General features: G+C 38.9%; 1 long non-coding RNA gene across 1 annotated transcript in view; it reads right to left on the bottom strand.

Moving 5' to 3' along the window:
* Nucleotides 1-21,169, bottom strand: part of LOC108393124 (uncharacterized) — a 372,560-nt gene that overhangs the window by 117,562 nt on the left and 233,829 nt on the right. The window contains exon 3 of the long non-coding RNA XR_012125275.1: nucleotides 8,493-8,603. This is a non-coding gene — a long non-coding RNA (uncharacterized lncRNA). The remainder of the gene's footprint in view (nucleotides 1-8,492; nucleotides 8,604-21,169) is intronic.

The following is a 21,169-nucleotide window of genomic DNA, read 5'->3' as shown; positions in this document are numbered from 1 at the left end:
AAACCCTGTCTGGGTCAAAGGGACTGTTTGATTTCCCTAACTTCAGAACTACAAGTTTGTTTCAGCTTTGACCTCATTACACAATCCCAGCAGAAGCCCACAGCTCGTCAGTCCACGGGCTGCCGTCAGCAAGCTCCGCCATCCCGGCTGTAGTATTTCAGGTTAGGAGAGGCCAGCCTGAAGAAGGAGTGCAAAGTGACCAACACCAGCAATGAAGAATGTTGTTTTTTCTCTCTCAATTTTATGCCTATAAAAATATATTGTCATAAGCTGGTTAAAGAGCCTACAGTGTAAATCATGTGCTCTGTATTATTGCTGTGTTTTTTAGTGGCCTGCCTCCCTCCCCTATTTCATGTGCCTCTGATAAGGCTATCAATCGAGGGGCCCTCTTCCCAGCCTCAGGGATGGGCTGCTACTCCCGACTGGCCAGGAAGAACACCCAGTTCAGACCAGTTAGCAAAAGCAGTAAGTGCCCCAAGCAGGAACAATCAGCCTTCCTTTTAAAATACTTGACGCAGCCCCTGGGAAGGAGAGGGTTCTGGGGTTCTGACTTCCATAGCGTGACTCTAGAGCAGCTTACATGTCCATGCCATGCGAGGAGCTATCTCCAGGGAAGAACATCCTAGGAGGAAGCAGAGAAGGGAACGAAGGGCGGCCGGTGGCATCACGTGCACCTCTATCCTGCGCTGCCAAAAGCCAGAGCTGCCGCCTTGATTTCCCTACTGTAATGTCCATTAGTCTCCCGGACCATGTGTCCCTTTTTACATATCCCTGCAACACGTTAGGCTTTTGTCACTTGTAACTAAAAAAGTCCTGGTTAATCCTTGTATGATTTATAAACTAGAATATGTATTTAGAATTTTCAGGCATATTGCTTTTCTTTTCTTTACAATACCAGCACAGTTTATAATCTGTGTTTGCACGCACACACGTTTTCTTTCTGTAAGATCCTAAACATCTGGAAAAAAATTTATCCTAGCCATTTAGAAGCATGTTTCAAGTATGTCTGTTTGTTGTCATATGGCCTAAACATCCTTCTGATTGAACCTGATGTTTTCTGGGTTCTTATGAAAGGCTTCAGTATCTTCTCTTACCTAGTCGGCCCATGTCTTTATCACTTACTTACTTCCACCCAGACATGTGACATGATTCTCTTCTTCCATGATCAAAATCAGTTTTTCTAGGAATTTAATGGAGCCATCTAATATTTCGATTAATCTTGGATCTCTCCTCTCCTCTAAGACTTAGGAGAAGGTAATTATAAGAGTAAGCAATGGTTGCCCACCTTCATTCACTGAACATAGATTAAGACAATTCCCAGGAAGAATAATTTCCTGTAATTCTATAGTGGACATTTTTAGATGCTGTCACCTGCATTTGCTTTTCAGTGTGTCTACCTTGCTATAGGCAGCTACTCTAAGGTTACTGCTTGTACCATAGAGGAAATGGGTATTGAGAAGGACAGGTCACCTGCCCTAATTTACTCAGGTATCAAGAGCCGTAGTCCAGATTCAAATCCAAATCTTCTAAATCCAGTGATACCGTCACTCAGATCATTTTTTTAAACTATCTGATTCATATACAGGGGTCCTGGTCGCATTTTATTAGAATATTACTTTCTGTTACATTAAAAATTCTGAAAACAGCTGCGTCATTGCATACCTTCTCTTTTGAACTTGGAGAGAGTGTTAAGATGACACCTTGAAGACCACGATTATGAAAGATGTATTTTCGGTCTGAGATTCAGTTTAGCAAAAACTAAGTTTAGGTATTAATTCTTGGCCGTTGGGAGAAGGAGAAAGCTTCTCTCTCCTCCAGCACACAGCGATTGGCGCAGATGTCCCTCATGTGTGTTCTACCATTGCAGTTTAATTCTTTTTTGTGTAATTCTGGTCTGTTGGGTTATTCACGCTGCCCTTTGTATTAGAAGCCACTTTGATTTCCAACCATGTCGCTACACTAGAGCTGTTGTTAAGAAATATATGAATTAGCTCTGGAACTAAAAATACATTCCTCCACTGCCTGGTTAAATCAGTTGAACTCCAGCTCTGTGAGCAGCCTTGATCTAACTTTATCTTTCATTATTTATTAATATCTGTGTTCTGTGATCTCAAGCCACCCCCCACTGCTCCTGCGTTCATGCCATGCAGCGGAGTTTTGGGCCAGCGCTGAGCTCTCCGTGTCGTCTGTGGCCTGACAATAGCTTCAAAGACTCTTGCCTCTCAGTGAAAAGGAAGAAAATCTATCACACACTGCATTCTTTTCAGGTGAGAAGAGGATATAAAAACCCTTACTGCCATTTGTCATTTCCACCTTCCTCCATGTGACACATGAAATAGATCTGTTTTAATGTCCTGGCTTGTGACCTCCTGTTGTCTGTTGCAGAATGACATGGGTTTGAGGGGAGTTTGGTCGACTTTATGTCAAGAAAAGGTCCTATTAATCTCAGTGGGGAAAGTCGCCAACCTTTCCCCTTTTCAAAAGAGTCAGAAATGATGATGGATTATGTGTTTTAAGTTGCTGTATATTTATTATGCAAGGGTGTTTGTCATAAGCTGTAAACATTTGATTTTTTTCCCTTCAAATCACTTTATAATGGTATTTGAATTTGAAAGTTGATAATACAATTCTTGCTTTAGGTTCCTTCCTAGATTCTAGGACACAGGAAAAGTAAATGTAATATAAGCATCTCACTTTGGATTATATCAGAAATGATAATGATTTCCAATCTTGCCATTGTCATATCAAAATACTCATTTTTCTTTTCATGTTAAAGTAGAAAGAAAAAATTTAAGGTGTGTATAAAATAGCCATCATATGTCTTGCCAATCTGACACCCATTCAGTGTTCGTAAGCTAGCAGCAAAGCATTGCTGTTTCGGGGACCCTTCCTTCCCAACTCGGGGCCCAGGCGTCCCAGAGCAGGTTGATTCTCTCTCTTGTTCCTAGAAGGGGGAAACGATCCAGGTGTGGCCTCTCGGGGCGCTGGACCCACACCAGGCCCCAAAGCTTGCTCTGGGGAGGGCGTGTGATCCAGGCAGGCCAATGGCCTTCAATCCCAGGACATCTCTTGCAATTTTAATTGAGGCTTACTTTCTACTGGAAATGTTCTAATGGGACACTATTCAGTGCTGGAAAGAATTGAGCTACCGAGCCACGAGAAGACATGAGGAACCTTGAATGGGTATTACTAAGTGAGAGAAGCCGATCTGACAGGCTACGTACTACACGACATTCTCAAAAAGACGCAACTATGGAGACAGGGAGAAGATCGGCTGCCAGTTAGGAGGGCGGGAGGAACAGGTGCAGCACAGAGGATTTTCAGAGCAGTGAAATTACCCCGGATGATATAATGGTGGATTTATGCCAGTCCACATTTGTCAAAACCCACAGAATGCACACTGAAAATGAGTCCTACTACAAAACCAGGGGATTCAGGTGGTGATAACGTGTCAAGGTAGGTCCCCCAACCATAACATATGTACCACTCAACTGGAGGACGTGGTTAATGGAGCAAGCTGTGTGTTTTCAGGAGCAGGGGGCATATCTCTGGACCTTCTGCTCAATTTTCCTGTGAACCTAATACTTTGCTAAACAATAAGATCTCTATAAAAACTAAGTAAAAATAAATGTCATGGAAGTAGAGCCCTATAACACTGAGGCGTGGGCTCTGACGTCAGCCGGAACATGTATCTCACATTCACCACCTACTGGGGTTGTGGCTTTGTGAAAGTTACTTATCATCTTTGACCTTCAGTTTCTTTATCTCTAAGTGGAGAAAATAACTCCGAGCTCAGAGGGTGGTTGCAAGGATTAGATGAGATAATATGTGGTGGTGGCAGGCTCTGTACTTCTCTGCTCGGTATCCATCCCCTCTTCCTTGTGTTAAGAGGAAGTTACCAGAGGTAACATTCCTCTGCCAGCGTCCAACTGTGACTCGTATGAGGATGATTAATCCCTTAACTGTAATGATTGGCCTTTGATCCAAACCTGGCAAATCACTTATATTAACTGGGGCAAGGTCAGGTATGTCACCCCGGGTGCAGCAGTAAGTGCAATCCCAGAACTTTTGCTGGAACTATTGGGAAAGAAGAGTCATCTTCCTTCCGGAGTTGCTGTTACCCTAAATAGGGTGGAATATAACCCATAAGCTACTGGCTGCCATTTACCACCGTGTGGGAAGAGCTTGCCAGTGGTTGAATGAAATGTGAAGGAGCCCCAGAATGGGGAGACACAGTTCCTTGAAGACAGTGGTTGAGGCTCTGGGTCATTCCGTGTGAAGGTGGATGCATTTCTGGGTTTTCTTGGCCAGGGAGCCCCTTGAATATGATTTCTCTAGCAACTGTAAACCCGTTGATGAGGAGTGCTCTGAGTAAACCACCTGCTCTAGGGAAAGTGGACGTCCTTATGATACATCCTTAAATATTTCCTGAAACTGTTAGATAATTATCTATTCTTTATACTTTTATTTAATTCTAATATCATTACATTTATTGTATCTTTCCAATTCACTGTGGGTTTCATTGATGGTAGGAACTAATATTTCTGTGTATCTTCCTAGTCATCTGGTACTTAGGAGTCAAATCAGTACATATAGATTATATTTGCTCTTTATTATAATTAATGCACTGCCCTTCCCAAAACAATAAACTTCTGATTTTTATTTGTCTTACTCCCATGACGTAGATTTGTCAGCCTGGATTTAAATGGCATCTAATGAATTCAAAAGAGAATATTTGCAAAACAATACTCAATCATTAAAATCATTTTGTATGTTTAGGATTATGAAAAAAAGTTAAGAAAACAATTGCAACAATACTGATTTTATGGTTAGGACCCAACATGAAATAGGATTCGCCTTTATAGATGGATTTTTCCTTTGGATTTGTGATCTAAATTTGTGTTTCATGGCCACTCCAGGACAAAATCCAGTTATATAACGCATTGGGCTCAGTGTAGAATGGCAAAGCCCAAATTCTTAGATTTGAAGGCAAATTCCCACTGGCTTCCTGCATATAGGCCACGAAAACTACAGTTAGTTACAATCTGGGTACTCAGGGCTCTTAAAACATGGATTATGTAGAGCCATTAAACTGCTATTCTTCTCCCAGTTTTTGGTGATCTCCCAAAGGTCTCCTCAGTGCCTGCCTCCCATCACAACATAATACAACAGAATTATACTGTCCCCAAACACAAACACATGATACAGCCTAGGGCGTGGTCAGAGGACACATATCGTATTTACTAATCAGGAAACTCTATGAGGCATAAATTTCCAAAGAGATAAGATCTTGATGACAGCAAGAACTTTGGTCTGCTTTTCCTCAATGATAAATCCCAAGTGCCTAAAAAGAGTGGCTATAACATAATAAACATTGGATAATTTTTTGAGTGAATGGATACAAGAATAAATACAGTTAAACTTGGATAAACATGAGAAAGAAATCTAAGTTTTAATTATTACACTGAGACTGAGGCATCTTATCTTTCCATAATGTTGTACTTGAAATTTCTATGATATTGGAGGAAAAAAAGGACCTAGAAAGGGAATGAAAATGTCCAGTTATATGATGTACTTGTTTCACTGAAGGATAATTTGTGATAACAAGGTATTGGATAATATTAAATACCCTGGAGTAGGATATTGGTTAAATTATTATATATATATATATATTTAGTAGAATATTCTACAGTCATTAAAATGGCATTCAAGATGCTTAATAAAACAAAAACTACCATTATATAAAAAGTAGAAAAAATGAGAAATTTTTCACATATTATATGCCGTATATTTTAAACCACATTTTCTATATAGTTGAAGACAATGGTTGAGGCTCTGGGTCATTCTGTGTGAAATCAACAATGAGCATTAGGTTGGTTTCTGATCTATACAATAAACATATCCTCAATATTCCGATGTCCCCAGTAAGTGAGGTTTTTTGGGCTGGTTGGTGGGGAACACTGAAGAAGAACCCGGGGAATGAAATCCCACCAAATATATTTCAGAGACAACACTGTTGGCTTAAACTCTCTTTGCTTTCTGATTCAAGGATTTGAAGGAATTTATGTTTAAAGCAAGAATGCAAAGAGGACAGGATTTTATCTCCCCTGTAAGAAAGGACAGAAAAGATGAGAAATACACTGCGCCAGCTTTCTTTCTCCCATAAAGAAATTGAAAGGCGCGGCGTACATCTTTCTTAGTGCACAGGCTCAAACTCATTTCTGTTCATTTAGATAAGTTACCTGTGAGGACAATCATCACCGTGCTTGAGGAACTGTGATCTGAAGTTCCCACTGTGAGAGTTGCAGTGAAAAGTATTAATAATCTCCGAGATGTGTTTTGCTGTCATGAAGTAACAACCAATACAATCAATGGTGATAACTCTTTCTGCATTAAAAATACGGTCTCCCACTGAGCACGCCATTTCCATGGTGCTTCTACTGTGCTAATGTAAAGAGAGCATGTTTTGATTTTGTCTTTCATCAGTATTTACTTGAATATTTCATCAGTATTCATCTTCTATCAGAAAACTGTAAATATTCAAGAAAATAACTTCTATAGAATACTGTAATATGCCTCCTTATAAATAAATCTTATAACTGTCCCTGTAAAGATTTCAAAGCTCACGTTTACATTTTGTGATCCAGTGATTCCGGAACTCCCCCCCAAGACAGAGTTCACTATTTCTACATTACCACGTCTTATGTCACTTTATACGTTTGTTACACAAGTTTTGACTATCTTAGTAACTCTTGTGATGTGTCATATATAAAATAATGGTTGCATTGAAAATAAGAATTTAAAAGATTTAAAAAGTGTCACTTTCAAACCATACTACAATCTAGATTGCTAACATATTCAATACTTGATTCCATGACATTAAACAAAATTTGCATCACTGTGAAGTTACAGCTACCTACCTATTAAGCCCTGAAATAGCAGAGCTTCAATACCACTAAGAAAATGAGTAAGAAAGCAAGGCTACCCATCATTAAATCATTTATCCCCTTATCACTTACAGCAAAAATACACGTGTAGCAAAAATGTTAGCTGAAGAAATTAGTCAGTATGGTCTTCATCCATAATCAATACTAGTTTTATTCTATTCACTTGCACTACTCAAATAGCAAGTACTTAGGTCAGGATTAAAAGAGCTGTTTGAAAAACTAATACAGCGACGATGTAGGGCAGTGTCCTCACCAGTTCTGTGAGCTTTCAGAAGGCTGCGCCTAGGCCATGCTCACTTTTACGTTTTTTGGCATCCAGTTAATTATCAGGAAGTTTTATTAAATTTAGTCCAGCAGTCAAATAAATCGCAGTGTTCCCACCTATTCTGAAGTCATTAGATGCATTTGGAACCACGGACAACAGACAGCCCAACTCTGTCAGTTAGGATGTCAGGGTGTGAAAACACGAGGCTTATCCTCTCTCCTCAGGTTCACTGAAAGGACTCCATGTTCATGTCAGTAAAGGCGGTACAACTGCTGCTGTTTGGAAAGAAACAAACTGCCTCACTGCTTCACAGAGGACCTGAACAGGCATTTTTCCAAAGAATACATACAGATGGCCAACAAACGGACGAAAAGATGCTCCACATCACTAATCGTCAGGGAAATGCAAATCAAACCACAATGAGACATCGCCTCACACCAGTTAGAATGGCCACCATGCAAAGGACAAGAAATGACAAGTGCTGGTGAGGATGTGGAGGAAAGGACCCTCGCACATTGTTGGAAGGAAAGCAAAATGGTGCAGCCACTATGGAAAACAGAACAGAGGTGCCTCAAAAAACAAAAATAGAAATATACAACCCAGTAATTCTACTTCTGGGTATTTACCCAAAGAAAACAACAAAATAAAAATTTTAAATATATATGCACTCCTTTGTTTATTGCAGCATTATTTATAATAACTAAGATATGGAAGCAACCTAAATGTCTATTAATAGATGAATGAATAAAAATGTGGTGTGTGTGTATATATATATATATATATATATATATATATATAATGGAATATTACTCAGCCATAAGAAAAAATGAAATCTTGCCATTTGCAACAACATGGATGGACCTAGAGGGTATTATGCTCAGTAAAATAAGTCAGAGAGGAGGACAAATACCATACAATTTTCCTTACATGTAGACTCAAAAAAAGTAAGACCAAGGAATAAACAAACACAAGAGAAACAGGTTCATAAATACCAAGGGTAGGAAGTGGGAGGAAAGGAAAAATAGGTGAAGGGGATAAAGAGGTACAAACTTCCAGTTATAAAATAAATAAGTCATGGTGAAGAAAAGTACCCCATAGGGAATATAGACAATAATACTGTGATATGTGTGGTGACAGGATAACTATGCTTAGTGTGGTGAGCATTTCAAAATGTATGTAACTGTTGAGTCATTATGCTGTATACCTGTAATTATCATAAAACTGTATATCAACCATACTTCAATTAAAAACGATCTTAAAGAGACAGTAAATGTCATTACTTGTCAGATGTCTTCTTTCTCCACAAATATGTAAGTTCCAGGACTGCAAAGACTTTTTTCTTGTTTGTTGCATGTCTTCATTGCTCAGCCAATGGTCTGGAACATAATAGGCTGTAGAATAAATGATTCATGTGGTTTCTCATTGGTAAAACCCCCAATATTAAGTGTAACAACAATAAACAACAAAAATAACAAAAAAGTTGTTAAGATTTATTTGTCAGATAGCCAGTAATGGACTTTGAAAACTGATGAAACTTGTGTAGTCAGCTTCGTTCAAATTAGACTTCAACAAACAGCTCATAAATTCAACATAACCAACAATCTATTGGACTCTTAATTCATAAAGTCTGTGAGACTGTTTTGTATAACTAAAATGCTTCTAAAGAAGAACATTAAAAATAGATACTCTCAAAGATTTATATCTGTGGATAGAGTGAAAACATATTATTCAGAGACTATGACAGTATAAATATAAGAAGATAAGTTAAGATGCATGGGAATGTATCATGTCATGAAATGTTTAAACCGCCACATGGTGTGGGGACGGGGTAGGGATTTATGTGCTGGTAGGACTGTACTCATGCTACTGGGGCATCGCTGGAGAATGACTGCAGCACAAACAGGTATTGATGACTGGAACAAATTGGTGCATTTCAGCCTCAGATGGAAAAAAACCCACAAGAGAATGTTGTCATATGTTTCATCTTTGAACACCCAGGGGGGAAAACTCAATCCAGTGAAGCTTAGCAGACTTAAAAGCATTACAGGTACCTACAGACTGGCAATAATTTGGACATAACTAGTTCCCTGCCCTAAGCTCACAGTCATTCTGGACTGAATATTAGTCCTCTGCACTTTGAAAATGAAAAGAAAGGAGATTATTAATATATACAGTCTCTATTAATATTCACGGCATCATTTAACTCTGACCTACAGAATCTCAAAGCAGATCTACACAACCACATATAGCGTGCTTTTGCTTGTTCTGATACAGGACCTGTGTGATTTGGGGTGATGGGGAGATTGATACACTGCTTACCAGACAGTGGCTTCAAGTGTCTCTATAAACTCTGATGAAATATGAATTTGTAAATACTGACTGTAGCACTTCTGAGTGAACACAGTCCCCATATGCTCTCCCAAAACACAAACATACATCTCTCTCCTGCAAAATTTTGTTCTGTTTTTCAAACTGTGTAAGCTGTTCTTTTCATAAAATAAAAATATATTCTATATGGAACAACCTTTGGTTGAAAGTTTAAAAATCAGCTGGTCATTTACTGGCACAATGCTAAGCAACTGGTTTCATTGATTTTTTTTTCTTTACCTAGATTTTATACAAACCGCAAACAGTATTTTATGAACACAGTTAAATCCAAAGAAACTGCCATTTGGATCACATGCAACAGATTTAATTTTCCAAATAATATGCACTTTTTGAATGGACTTTTATCAGGTTTGTGTTCCTCTATGTAAAAGCACTGCTGGAACTAACTAGTTGACTCAAATGCCAGTAGACAAAGATTATGTTAATTATCATCTCCGCATGCAGGACTAATCGGGGACAAAATGAGCATTAACTCACAGAAGGAAAGAAATAAAGGCACCATTTCTTCAACAAAACAATGACTTCATTGGTCCATTAACAGAGCCAGCATTTCATTTACCCATTGTTACTGTGTATTTGGAAGGTAGGAGATGACATCCAACAAAGAGCATAAAACTAGTAGACACGAGGACTTGATTAAAATACTGGGCTTTGGAGTCAACTAGATGGATTTGCATCCAGGTTCCTTCATTTTATCTCCAGAATCATTTAGGCCCTAGGACTCCATTTCTGTATCTGTAGATTGGATAACGATAGCATCTAACTCCTAAATTGTGAGTATTAAATGAGATAATATATAATTTTCCACAATGCGTAACACATAATGAATACTCATACATGATAGCTCTTAATCTTGATGGACTGAACTATGTCATTAACCAGCAATGTGATTTTTAGCTGGTTGATACCTTATTTTGGACCAGAGACAATACTAAAACTTTTAAGTGGGTTAAATTAACATAAAGTTGAATTTGCAATGTAAAACAATTTTTTCCTTGTTCAGATGGAGAAAATTAGGACTCAAAGATGTAAAGTAATTGTCCCTATATGGCAGATGTGGTTTAAATGACCTCAAAAATTTGAATCCAGGCTATGTGTGAGAGCCCACACATTCTTCAAAATAGAAAAGCAAAGCAGAAGAAAGCGATTCCTACTTATAAGACAAACAAAAAGGACAAGGGAACTGAAACTTCCTGAAAGTCGACCCTGCACATGCTTAATGCTGTGCTGTTTAATACGTACAACCCATTGAATTCTCACTAAAATTCCTAAGGAACCATTACATCTATTTTAAATTATAAAATAGTATTCACACCCATAAGAAAGAACAGATTGAAAACAGAATGAAGATCTATTGAAAACTCCATGAATGATTTCCCTTTCCTCACACCATCATTACAAGTAACTAATATTCATAATTCAACATTCAATATCTTTATCATTTTTAATATTTTTACTACATGTGTTTATCCTAAGCAACATAAAGCAAAGTTTAGGGTATTTTAACTTCACATATGACATTGCATTTTATGTGTTTTTCAGACAATTTTTTTTCACTCAGATACATACCATAACATTCATCTGTTATGTGTATCCTTGATTCTTTCGATTTCACTATTTTAAATCATGTAGTTTTAATGAAATATCACATTTTATGTATCTGCGAAGTTTTAAGAAAACATCACAGTTTATTTAGCCATATGGTCCCTGTTGAAGCTTTTCTCCTCTGCTACTACACATAACGTTTCTCTCTATGTTTGTACAACACCCATGTGTAAATGCGCAGGACTCTCTCTAGAACGTACATCTGGGAATTGAATTGCTATGTAGGAAATGAACATTTTTAAACCATCCTAGTTATTGCCAAATGGTTCACTTAACTTTATTAGACACTGACAAATTGGTATCCAAGCAAGTGCACAGATGTGTAAGGGTTCTTACTCCACATACTCTTCAACAATTGAGATTATCAGACTTTGACATTTTTGCGCATCTGATGAGTATGTGTTAGAATTTGCATTTAAATGCCATTGCACTTATTACTAGTGACACAAGGTGAATTTTCTCATGTTTTTTTGATAGTCAAGTTTTGTTCTTCCCCTACAATTTTGTCCTTATTCTTGTCATTTTGTGATCAGGCTAATGCGTTTTTCTTCTGAATATGTTGGGATTGTTTCTATTCTGGATATCCATCTTTAGTTATTTGTATTTTTAATATCTTCTTGCAGTCTGTGCACTTTTTAAAAAAATACTGGCGTGATAAACTTTTTAAATGGTAGCTCAAATTTAAAATAAGACATAACAAGCACAAGTCATACAGTATTTATAAAGTCAGTTCGTGTCTAAAGGTCAGAAAGATTGTTTCATAATTTTTTTCTAAAATTATTAAAGTTGCCTTCTTATAATTTGGTCTTTGATCCACACAGAATCCATTTATGTATATGATATGGGTTAGGAGTCCTGTAACATTTATTTCCACATGGGTTTTAAATTTTTCCTGCCACCGGCTTACACGCCGCTCTCCTCAGGCCAAGTCACGAAGTAGATACTAATATAATTCCAAATTAATTGACTCAGAGACAAACGGAAGTTCAGTAACCTGGCCAATATCCCTCAGCTAGTGAACAGTGGGGCCGGGATGTGACCCCAGGGAGTCTGGCTCCCGGGCCTGTGCAGAAGGGAGGAATGTGTGTCTGCGCCAGGATTTCCACAACGAAAGAAATGGAGTGAAAGAATACCAAAAAAACTAAACTCCTTTCTTCACAATAAAGCTATAGGGCAATGTTTTCTATTCAGGTGTGTGGCTTTTTGCCTTCTACTCATGCAAAGTATTTTGTGCTTGATGCGTTTAGTGTTAAAAGCAAAGAATTCAATTAATTAATTCAGTTGATCAATCAGTTAATTCATTACCTGTAACAAATGGTCCATTAAATAACTCAATCAATTGAATCAATTAAAACTAATTAATGATCTAGGTCTTAAGAATGTCTGCATATATCATGCTGGTGCCTGTACTCACTTACTTCCAATTTAAGACAAACCTAAAGGTATAAATACTATACAACTGCCTCAGATGTAAAGAATAAAAAGTACGCCAGGAATTATGGATCACAGCAAAGGACATTTATGTTGGGTGAGGTAGGAGCCGGTAAGGGGAATTTTCAGACAAGTCTCCTGAAGTGGATGTCTTGTGAGCTGTGATCAGGACAGTATGAAGTCCAATTCCTGGCAGAGGAAATAGCAGCAGCAAAGACATACAGGTGATGAGCAGAACATTCCTGGGAAATCACTAGCCTTTTCGTGTTGCAGAATTGCTGAACGCAGGTGGGATCCGAGGAGAAACCTGGGCAGCCAGCAAGAGCCGGATGTAGGAGAACATTTATTGTAACAAGGAGATGGCATTTTTCTCCCGAGGCTGATGAGGCACATCATCATTGCAGTGTAAACAGAGGAGCGGCTTCTGTTAGACGGGCGGCGGAGAGTCACTGGCAGGCTGCTGCAGTGGGCAGGTGACAGACAACAGGGGTCTGACCCAAGGCAGGGACACAGAATCCTCCTCGGCACTGTCTCTGCTCCTGCCGGGGACTTACAGGCTGCCAGCGCCTCTGTGCTTTGGAATCTTTCACGATCCATTGGGAATATTTATTTGTAGATCTGGTTTTTCCCCATAGTGTCTGGAGAACAGGAAAACATGTGAACTGCCTCTGAGCCAGACTCACAACATTAAACCCCCGTCTCCAATTGCCTCCACTTATCCTTCCTTTTTTTGGCGGCACAAAACAAAAAACAAAAATAGCCCCATACGCAAAATGCAAGAACGTAACTTGAGGAATCTGGTGCAGCCCCTCTTGACAGAGTACGCGGAAACCACAAATGATAACGTAGCATCTCAGGGTCAGCAGCTTCGGGGGACGCTCACCACCTCCAGCCCTGAAGGAGGAAGGAGAGCGGATGAAATGGTACCCAGGGCAAGAGGGGAACCGAGCCGGGAGGCCGCCTCTCAGGAGTTGTCACGCTGGCCAAGAAATGAGCCAAGCTAGAGGTTCTGCAGAAGAGCACGGGGAAGGATACCTCATTCCACTCTCTCTCCCCCTCCAACATGCTTCCGGGGCCTGTTGTCAAACAGTACGAGCTCGACCACAAGGGGCTTCTGAATGTCATCCACATGCATCATGCTCGGCCTCGGAGGCGCAGGCAGGGTGGCGGACGGTGGGGAACGGGTTTGGAGATGGTCCGCATAGAGGTGCGCCCTTCACTCACTTCATACAATAAGTGCAAACTGTGTTTATAATACAAATGCAACCCAAGGCCAAGCCTGGCCTCCTTCTATCAGTTTCCGTCCTCGGGGCACCTGTCTGTATAGAAGCTCTGGACCCACACCGGTGGTAGTCCCGGCATCCCACACTGAGAGATTCCTGACATCTGCTTAGTTCATCTTTATAATACAGTAACAGGAAAATGTATTTTGCATTATTTTTTCCTATCGCATTTAGTCTTCTTAGCCATCCACCTTCTCAGATATTTTTTGCTTTATATTTTATAGATGGGAAATTGCAAAAGAGTAAAGGAAATAATGAGAGGTTAAATGACATGGCGATGCCACACATCCCAAACGGGGCCAAGAACCTACCCCAGGTCTTTGACCTCCAACACCCAGTAATATTTCTATTGCACCATAACTGGCTATTCAGAGCAGTTGCTTTTGAGGGGAAGAAAACTACAGTGGGGTCTGTCTGACCTGATTTAACCCTAACTCTCAAGTAGACCACAGGACCCCCAGGGTCCACTGCAGGTGACACAGAAATCCACTAAATGAAAGCTTACCTTTCAAGCATTCAAAATGAAAAGGATATCTTCACTCTGAAGAATTGGCTGTTCTAGTAGAAGATTGGTAAATAAAGATGAAGAGGTTGGTACTAATTAAATGCTGAAAATATGTTAAATTTGCCTTAACCTGAACAAATAAGACATTTTTTTATCCTGATTTATTACAAAAGGCTTGTCATCCAAATAAATAATAGATTCTGTGATGTGGCACTTTCCAGATTCTCACCTCATGTTTGAAAGATTAGGGTCATCGTAGGTAATAAATACTACAAATAAGCTTGTGAAAAAAAAGATAAATATTAAGATTGCAAATTAAGGAAATTAAAACTCTATTTTAAGGGAAATAAACCACTGCAGTCTCTTTTACTCCCCAGATCAAGTAATTGTGTAATATGAACATTGAAGCAGGATATAATGTGCAATTAGGCAATAAGACGAAAACAACTAATTTGCGGGGTGGGGAGCTGGACAAATAAAATTAAGACTTATAGACAAACCAATTAATTATAAGTAATTATTTGCAAGCTAAAAGTATTTTTTAAATAATATTCTTTCCATGAAAAATTAGCATACCACAACGATAAGGAATTTCAGTAATGGCTCTACTAAAGAATAAACTGAAAATAATAAACAGGAAGCTTAGTAACAAGTATGTCAAAGAGATGAGGTTAATAGAGGTTCCAGTACTGGCTTAAAGGCAAAAATGTCTGTTTTGTCTTTCTGGATTATTGGTAGAAATTTCTGTCAGGCCAGGATGAAAAGCACCAATAGAATGCTCATGATTCCCTTCACTGGTTAGGTATTTATTTCAGGAAAGATTTTGTTTTGTATAACCGTTGTTTTCATTATCCTTTGTTAAACACAGCCACTAAATAAATTTTCCCTATTTTTCCTGGTTGCTTAATCCCTGTGTTTCCACACAGATAAATCTCATATAATTAACTTGAGCTTTGGAAAACAGTGCTGCCTGGCGCACATGAAATGAAGTTTTATGTCAAGCCAAAGGACGTTACAACCTGTTGTGGGAATAGAAATGCTTTACTGGGAGTTCCTTGCCCGTGGCTGTACATGAAACTGAAGAGACAAGAGAGGAAATAATTCAGCTCTGAAAACCCTTCTTCTGCCAAAAAGACAGAAAGAAAATATTTTATTTTCATTCACTTTCATGGATATCTGACACCTAAACTTATTATTTTTGCTACACTGTAATTATGCCAATAAAACTGAGGGTGAGAAAAAAATTTTAATCAGACAAAGTTGCAAGTCATCTGTGTCTCCTTAGGGCCTGGCACAGGGAGTGGCACTCACGGATAATTGTTTTATGAAAAATGAAAGGTACAGGTATCGACCCTCTGAGAGCATTCAGTGATGGTACTTCTAGTCTCACCTTCTGATTCAGGGTCCTGACACTGTATTTTTTTTCATCCTCATTGTAGAATTGGTCAGCTGAAGGGAATTACTGTCCTATGGCATAAGCTGAATTTCATAAGCAGAGTAACAAGTTCAGAAACTTAGGCAACAGTAACTGTGTAACTATTACTTTTTTTTATGTGTAAACTTGACTGGCCACGGGGAGCCCAGATTAAACATCATTTCTGGATGTGTCTTTGAGGGTATGTCTGGGTGAGATTAGCATCTGAATCCGTGAACTCAGGAAATAGATGCACCCCCCCCCCCCGCTGGCCCCCAATGTGGGTGGACATCATTCAATCCACTGAGGGCATAAATAGAACAAAATGTAAAGGAAGGATTTGCCCTGTTTTTCTTCCTGTCTGTTGAGCTGGGACATAGATTTTCTCCAGGCCTTAGATGGTTATTTACAAGATTAACTACCCTGGATTTCAGGCCTTCGGACTGGAACCAGAATTACTTCACCTGCTTTCCTGAGTTGCTAGTTTGCAGATGGCTCGGCACCATGGGACTTAGTCACCATTATTATGTATGCTAATTCCTCACAATAAGTCTCTATATACATGAAATACATATGTGTAATATATATTATATAGATAGATATTAGATATAGATCTATCTATGACATATATCTATTATAGATATATCTATAATATATATTATGAAGAGATATTAGCACTCATATAACTATATAATTTAGAATAGACTATATATGTAGTTACAGCTGTACTGATATAGGATATTCTCTATTTAGAATCTATAGAGAGAGAAAATATGTAGAAAATATAGTTTAATTACATTAAAATATAACTATATATTCTTATATGTATGGAATATATATTAGCATATATACACATGATATTGGCTTTGCTTCTATGGAGAACCCTAAGACATTAAAAAATACATACATAATGCAGGGTAAGAAAAGAAAGAACACTGGACTCAGTCATGAAGCTCTTGAAAATCACATATAAAGAGAATAGCAATGGGCTGGAGTTGCATTTTTCCATTGACTGAAAATTTGATATCAAAGCATGAGGTTAAAACACAGAATGAGTTTTAGAATGAAAGAGAACCTTTACCTCAGTTATTTGATCACTAATGTTCTCTGGTTTATTTTACATAGACAGTCATTCTCAAAGTGTGGTATCTACCCCTGCAGCCTCAGCATTACCTGGGAACTCGTTAGAAAAGCAAATTCTTGGGCTGCCTCAGACCTCCGGAACTAGAAATTCTGGGCACGAGCCCAGCGACCTGTTCCACTAAGTCGTCTGAGTGATTCTAATGCGGACTCCACCTGAAGAACCTCTAATCTCCACGATTTACCAATTATTTACTTGGTCTATGTTACACTGCACATTATTATTTAATAAAGCATCCATTCTTTTAAAACACACAGAATACAATAGTTTTGGAGGGGGTGTTCTTATGGAAATAGCAAATGAAAAGCTGAGGCACAGCATGCCGTACCTTTTGGGTGCTGAGGCACAGCATGCCGTACCTTTTGGGTCATTTTTCTATTTTGCACTGGGGTATGGTAAGAGCTACTGTGTCTGTGCTACTCCATTTCCTCCTAACTCTCCCAGCTCAAAAAGGGGCAAATGATCCAAGCCAGACCACTGAGAGTCCCTGCCTAAGATTCTTCTAGCGGAAACGAGAGTGAGAAACTCTCTTTCCTTGCTGATTTCCTGAGTTAAGGGATGTGAGTGAAGGATTGCCCTCAGCCATGTTCTTTGTTATGAGGTTACATTTATAATGTTGATGCTCCCAAACCTCTGTCTCCAGTGCAGATGCCTTCATTGAACATTAGACTCTGATGACTTGAGTTCACTCATCATCTTTCCCCTCCTGGTTGATGGACATCTTGAACTCGATGCCTCCCACACTGAATTCCTGATTTCTCCCAACCACATTCCACAACCCTGCCGCTCTCACTTTCTCATCCCAGCAAATGGCTCAGTTAACCACCTACCTAACTGTGCACCTGCTCAGGGATATTGTGAATTGCATAGATTTTTTTCTCTCTGAGCTCCCACATTTAACCCATGAGCTAGTCCTTTTAACTGTACTTTAAAATATATCCTGAAGTGAACAATTTCTTGCCAGCTTTACAGCCTTCACCTTACTCCAAAGCACCATAACTTCTCACTAGAACTGAAGTGTCTACGTCCCAGCTGGTTTCTGTTTCTACTCTTGACCTCTTACAGCCTGTTCTCCACTAAAAAGGTATTTTTAAAGATTAAACCTGATTCTTTCAGTTTCTGCTTAAAATAATCTGATGACTCACCACTCAAGTTAAAATAAAATCTGTAGCACTCATTGTGGACTAATCTGCCTTAGATAATAGATTTTTGTTCATTCAACATCTCCATCCTTTCCCCATTACTCCACTTATGCCAGACTTATCCGTATACTCTCTCTATATGCATAAACTGTATACTCTAAATCATTTTCATTTTAGGGTCTTTATATATGCTGAGGCTTCTTTCTGAAATGTACTTGTCCCCAGAGCTCCGAGTGACCGATTCTATTTGGTCCCCGGCATCTCAACTCAAATATCACTTCTTCAGCGGCCTCCCTGACCACCCAATTTAAAGTGAATCCCTCTCTTCCTCCAATCATACTCCATTACCTATCCTACATTGCTTCGTTTTATAAAATGCATTACTATTTGAAATTAGAGTATTTATGAATTTATTTTTAACTTCCATCTTTACCCTTGTAAGACGGTATGCAGCATACGGAGCTCTATATATGCTTCCGTAGAGCTGATGTGCCTTGAGTATTAATTTAATCACTCTATGCCGAGTTTAACACAATTCTCATGCATATGTAGGTGCTCATTAAATCCTTATGGGATTAATTCAAGAAATCAATGCAGGACAAACCCAAATGCAGCAAAATGAATCAAGTCTTACATGGACAGAGAGTAAGAGAGGAACTTCACGGTGGTCAGGCTCTTGGGTCCTTCCTGTGCAGACCTTCCCTTTCTTCCTCTTTGTAAACCAGTAAAAAACAAGTAAGAAAACAAACAAGGCAGGATTAAATTTGAATAGGGTTCCTACCTCTTACAGCAGAAAGATGTGAGACGCATAGTTGCCTATCCATAGGAAAGCTTTAGGGACAAAGACTAAATTTGTTCCTTCTTACATGGTAAAATTCTTAGGGATCTTACACATCTTGGAAAACAATTAATAGAAAATATTATGTACACTATTAGAAAAGGACTTAGTCAAAGCAGTATGGAAATGCCCAGCTCTGTGTGATAAGGAATGGAAAATTAGCTATAGTCTCCTCATCCAGGCCAATAACTATAGGCTAAATTTAGCTTATTATGCAGCAACTGATTATTGAGATTGCCAGAAGAACATTTTCCAAAATAATTAGGCTGAATAAACATTAATTTCGAGTGACCACCCATAGTCAGGGTCTTGGTGGCCTTTTCAAAACTAATACACTTTACTCTGCCATAAAAATATTGGATTTGTTGAATTAGCAATAATCATTTTTTGTCTAAAAGGAATTATAGAGGCAAAGCAATATCCAAGTCATCTTAGATTAATTCCTTTCATATTTATATACCGTAATATGAAAAAAAAAAAGGTGTGACCCCTTACTCATTAATTCCCTTCCAAACACATCAACCTAGCTGTTCTGGAATACCAAAGCTTGCTAAAATCTCAAAGCCTCTGAGCTCTTGCTGACCTCACTGCATGGCATGTCCTTCACTTTTCTGCTTGCCTCTCAGGTGTTGGCTTAAATATCACCTCTTTTGAGGCCATTCTTATCTATCCTAACTAGACCTCCCTATTATTGCATGCTCTAGCGACGTCATTCTTTTCTTTATAGAAATTGTCATAGTTGATATTATTCCACTAATTGTCTGTCCACTCGGCCATGATATTTTACTTCCTACTAGAAGGAAATCATATCCAGTAGAGCAGAGACCATTTCTGTTTTATTCATCACTCTATCTTCAATACTCGTCTCATAGGAAATGCATAATCCCATCCGTCCACATGGGAAAACGAGTCTTGTAGAAGATAGGGTCTGAGTTCCCTTAGTAAGTCGCAGCGCAAACTACCTTCCGTGTGAAGGACTGGCCACAAAGTGGCTCTTTGTATCTAGTCCCACGGACCTAAATATCGGCTCTGTGCTGATGACGCCCACACCCGTCTTCTGAATCCCAGACTTGTATCCCAGCAGGGGGGGCACCTGACAGCCGTCTCAGGGAACACATTCAAAGCCGAGCTATGGAGCCCTTCCTCCTTTCCTCTGCACTAGCGATCCTTACGGTCTTCCTCAACTCAGCAAATGGCAGTTTCAACCCTTCAATTGCTCAGACCAAAACCTTTGCATTCACCCTTGATTCCTCTCTTACTCACTTTCTCTGTACATTCCATTGGCAATTCCATTGATTCCTCCTCTGAAATAGATCCAGACCTGACCACTCCTGTCCACCCTACTACTTCAACTATTGCACAAGCCTCCGTTAACTTTCCCCTACATTATTACTACATATTTTAATCAATCTCCTGTTTTCGTTCTTGTCCTCTCTAGCACTTTGTCTATAAAGAAAGCAATGTGATATTTCTAACACATGAGTTAAATTACATAAATTCTTTTCTTAAATCCACCCAATGGCTTCTCAGTTCACTCAGAGTAAACCCCCAGCTTGTTACTACGGTTTACCAAACCCCACCTAATATGGCCCCTGTTACGTCTCTGACCTCAAATCCTACTACAGGGTCTTTCTCTCACTACACTATGACTTAGGGCCTCTGGGAGTATTTTTGATGTCACTATTCACATTTTCCTTTCAGCCACCTCCAAATGTCACCTTCTGGAGAGGACTTCTCTAACCACTTTCTATAAACTAGCACCTAAACCCACCTAACCCCCCTTCAGTTCTCTTCACAGCATTTATTTCCACGAGGTGGGTTTTCCACTTGCTGTTTTATGACTTTCCCCTACTAATGTAGAAAATTCATGAAAGCAAGGACTTACGTTTTGTTCACTGTAATTTCCCTAACACCTAGAACAGTGTCTGGCATATGGTAGAATCTAAATAAATATTTTTAAATAGGTCTGTGAAAAACTATAACATTTTTGTTACTATATATTTTATTAACTGAAAGCATACCAGACAGCAGAGAGCAGACTAAAGAAGTTATTTCGGGGAAATGTAGGGTCTTCTGAGTACTTCTGAAATATCACTTAACAAAAAAATCTGTCCTGGCTAAATTAAGCCCCACATATTTGTCCCCAGTACTGTCTTATCAGAACTTTCTTAGTTCAAATTATTAAAACATACAAAGCAACAGAGAACTCT

This window comes from Manis javanica, chromosome 14 (assembly GCF_040802235.1).
Source record: "Manis javanica isolate MJ-LG chromosome 14, MJ_LKY, whole genome shotgun sequence".
In the NCBI taxonomy this organism is placed as follows: Eukaryota; Metazoa; Chordata; class Mammalia; order Pholidota; family Manidae; genus Manis; species Manis javanica.
The sequence above is the reverse complement of the archived record's forward strand: the minus strand, read 5'-3'. Positions and strand labels throughout refer to the sequence as shown.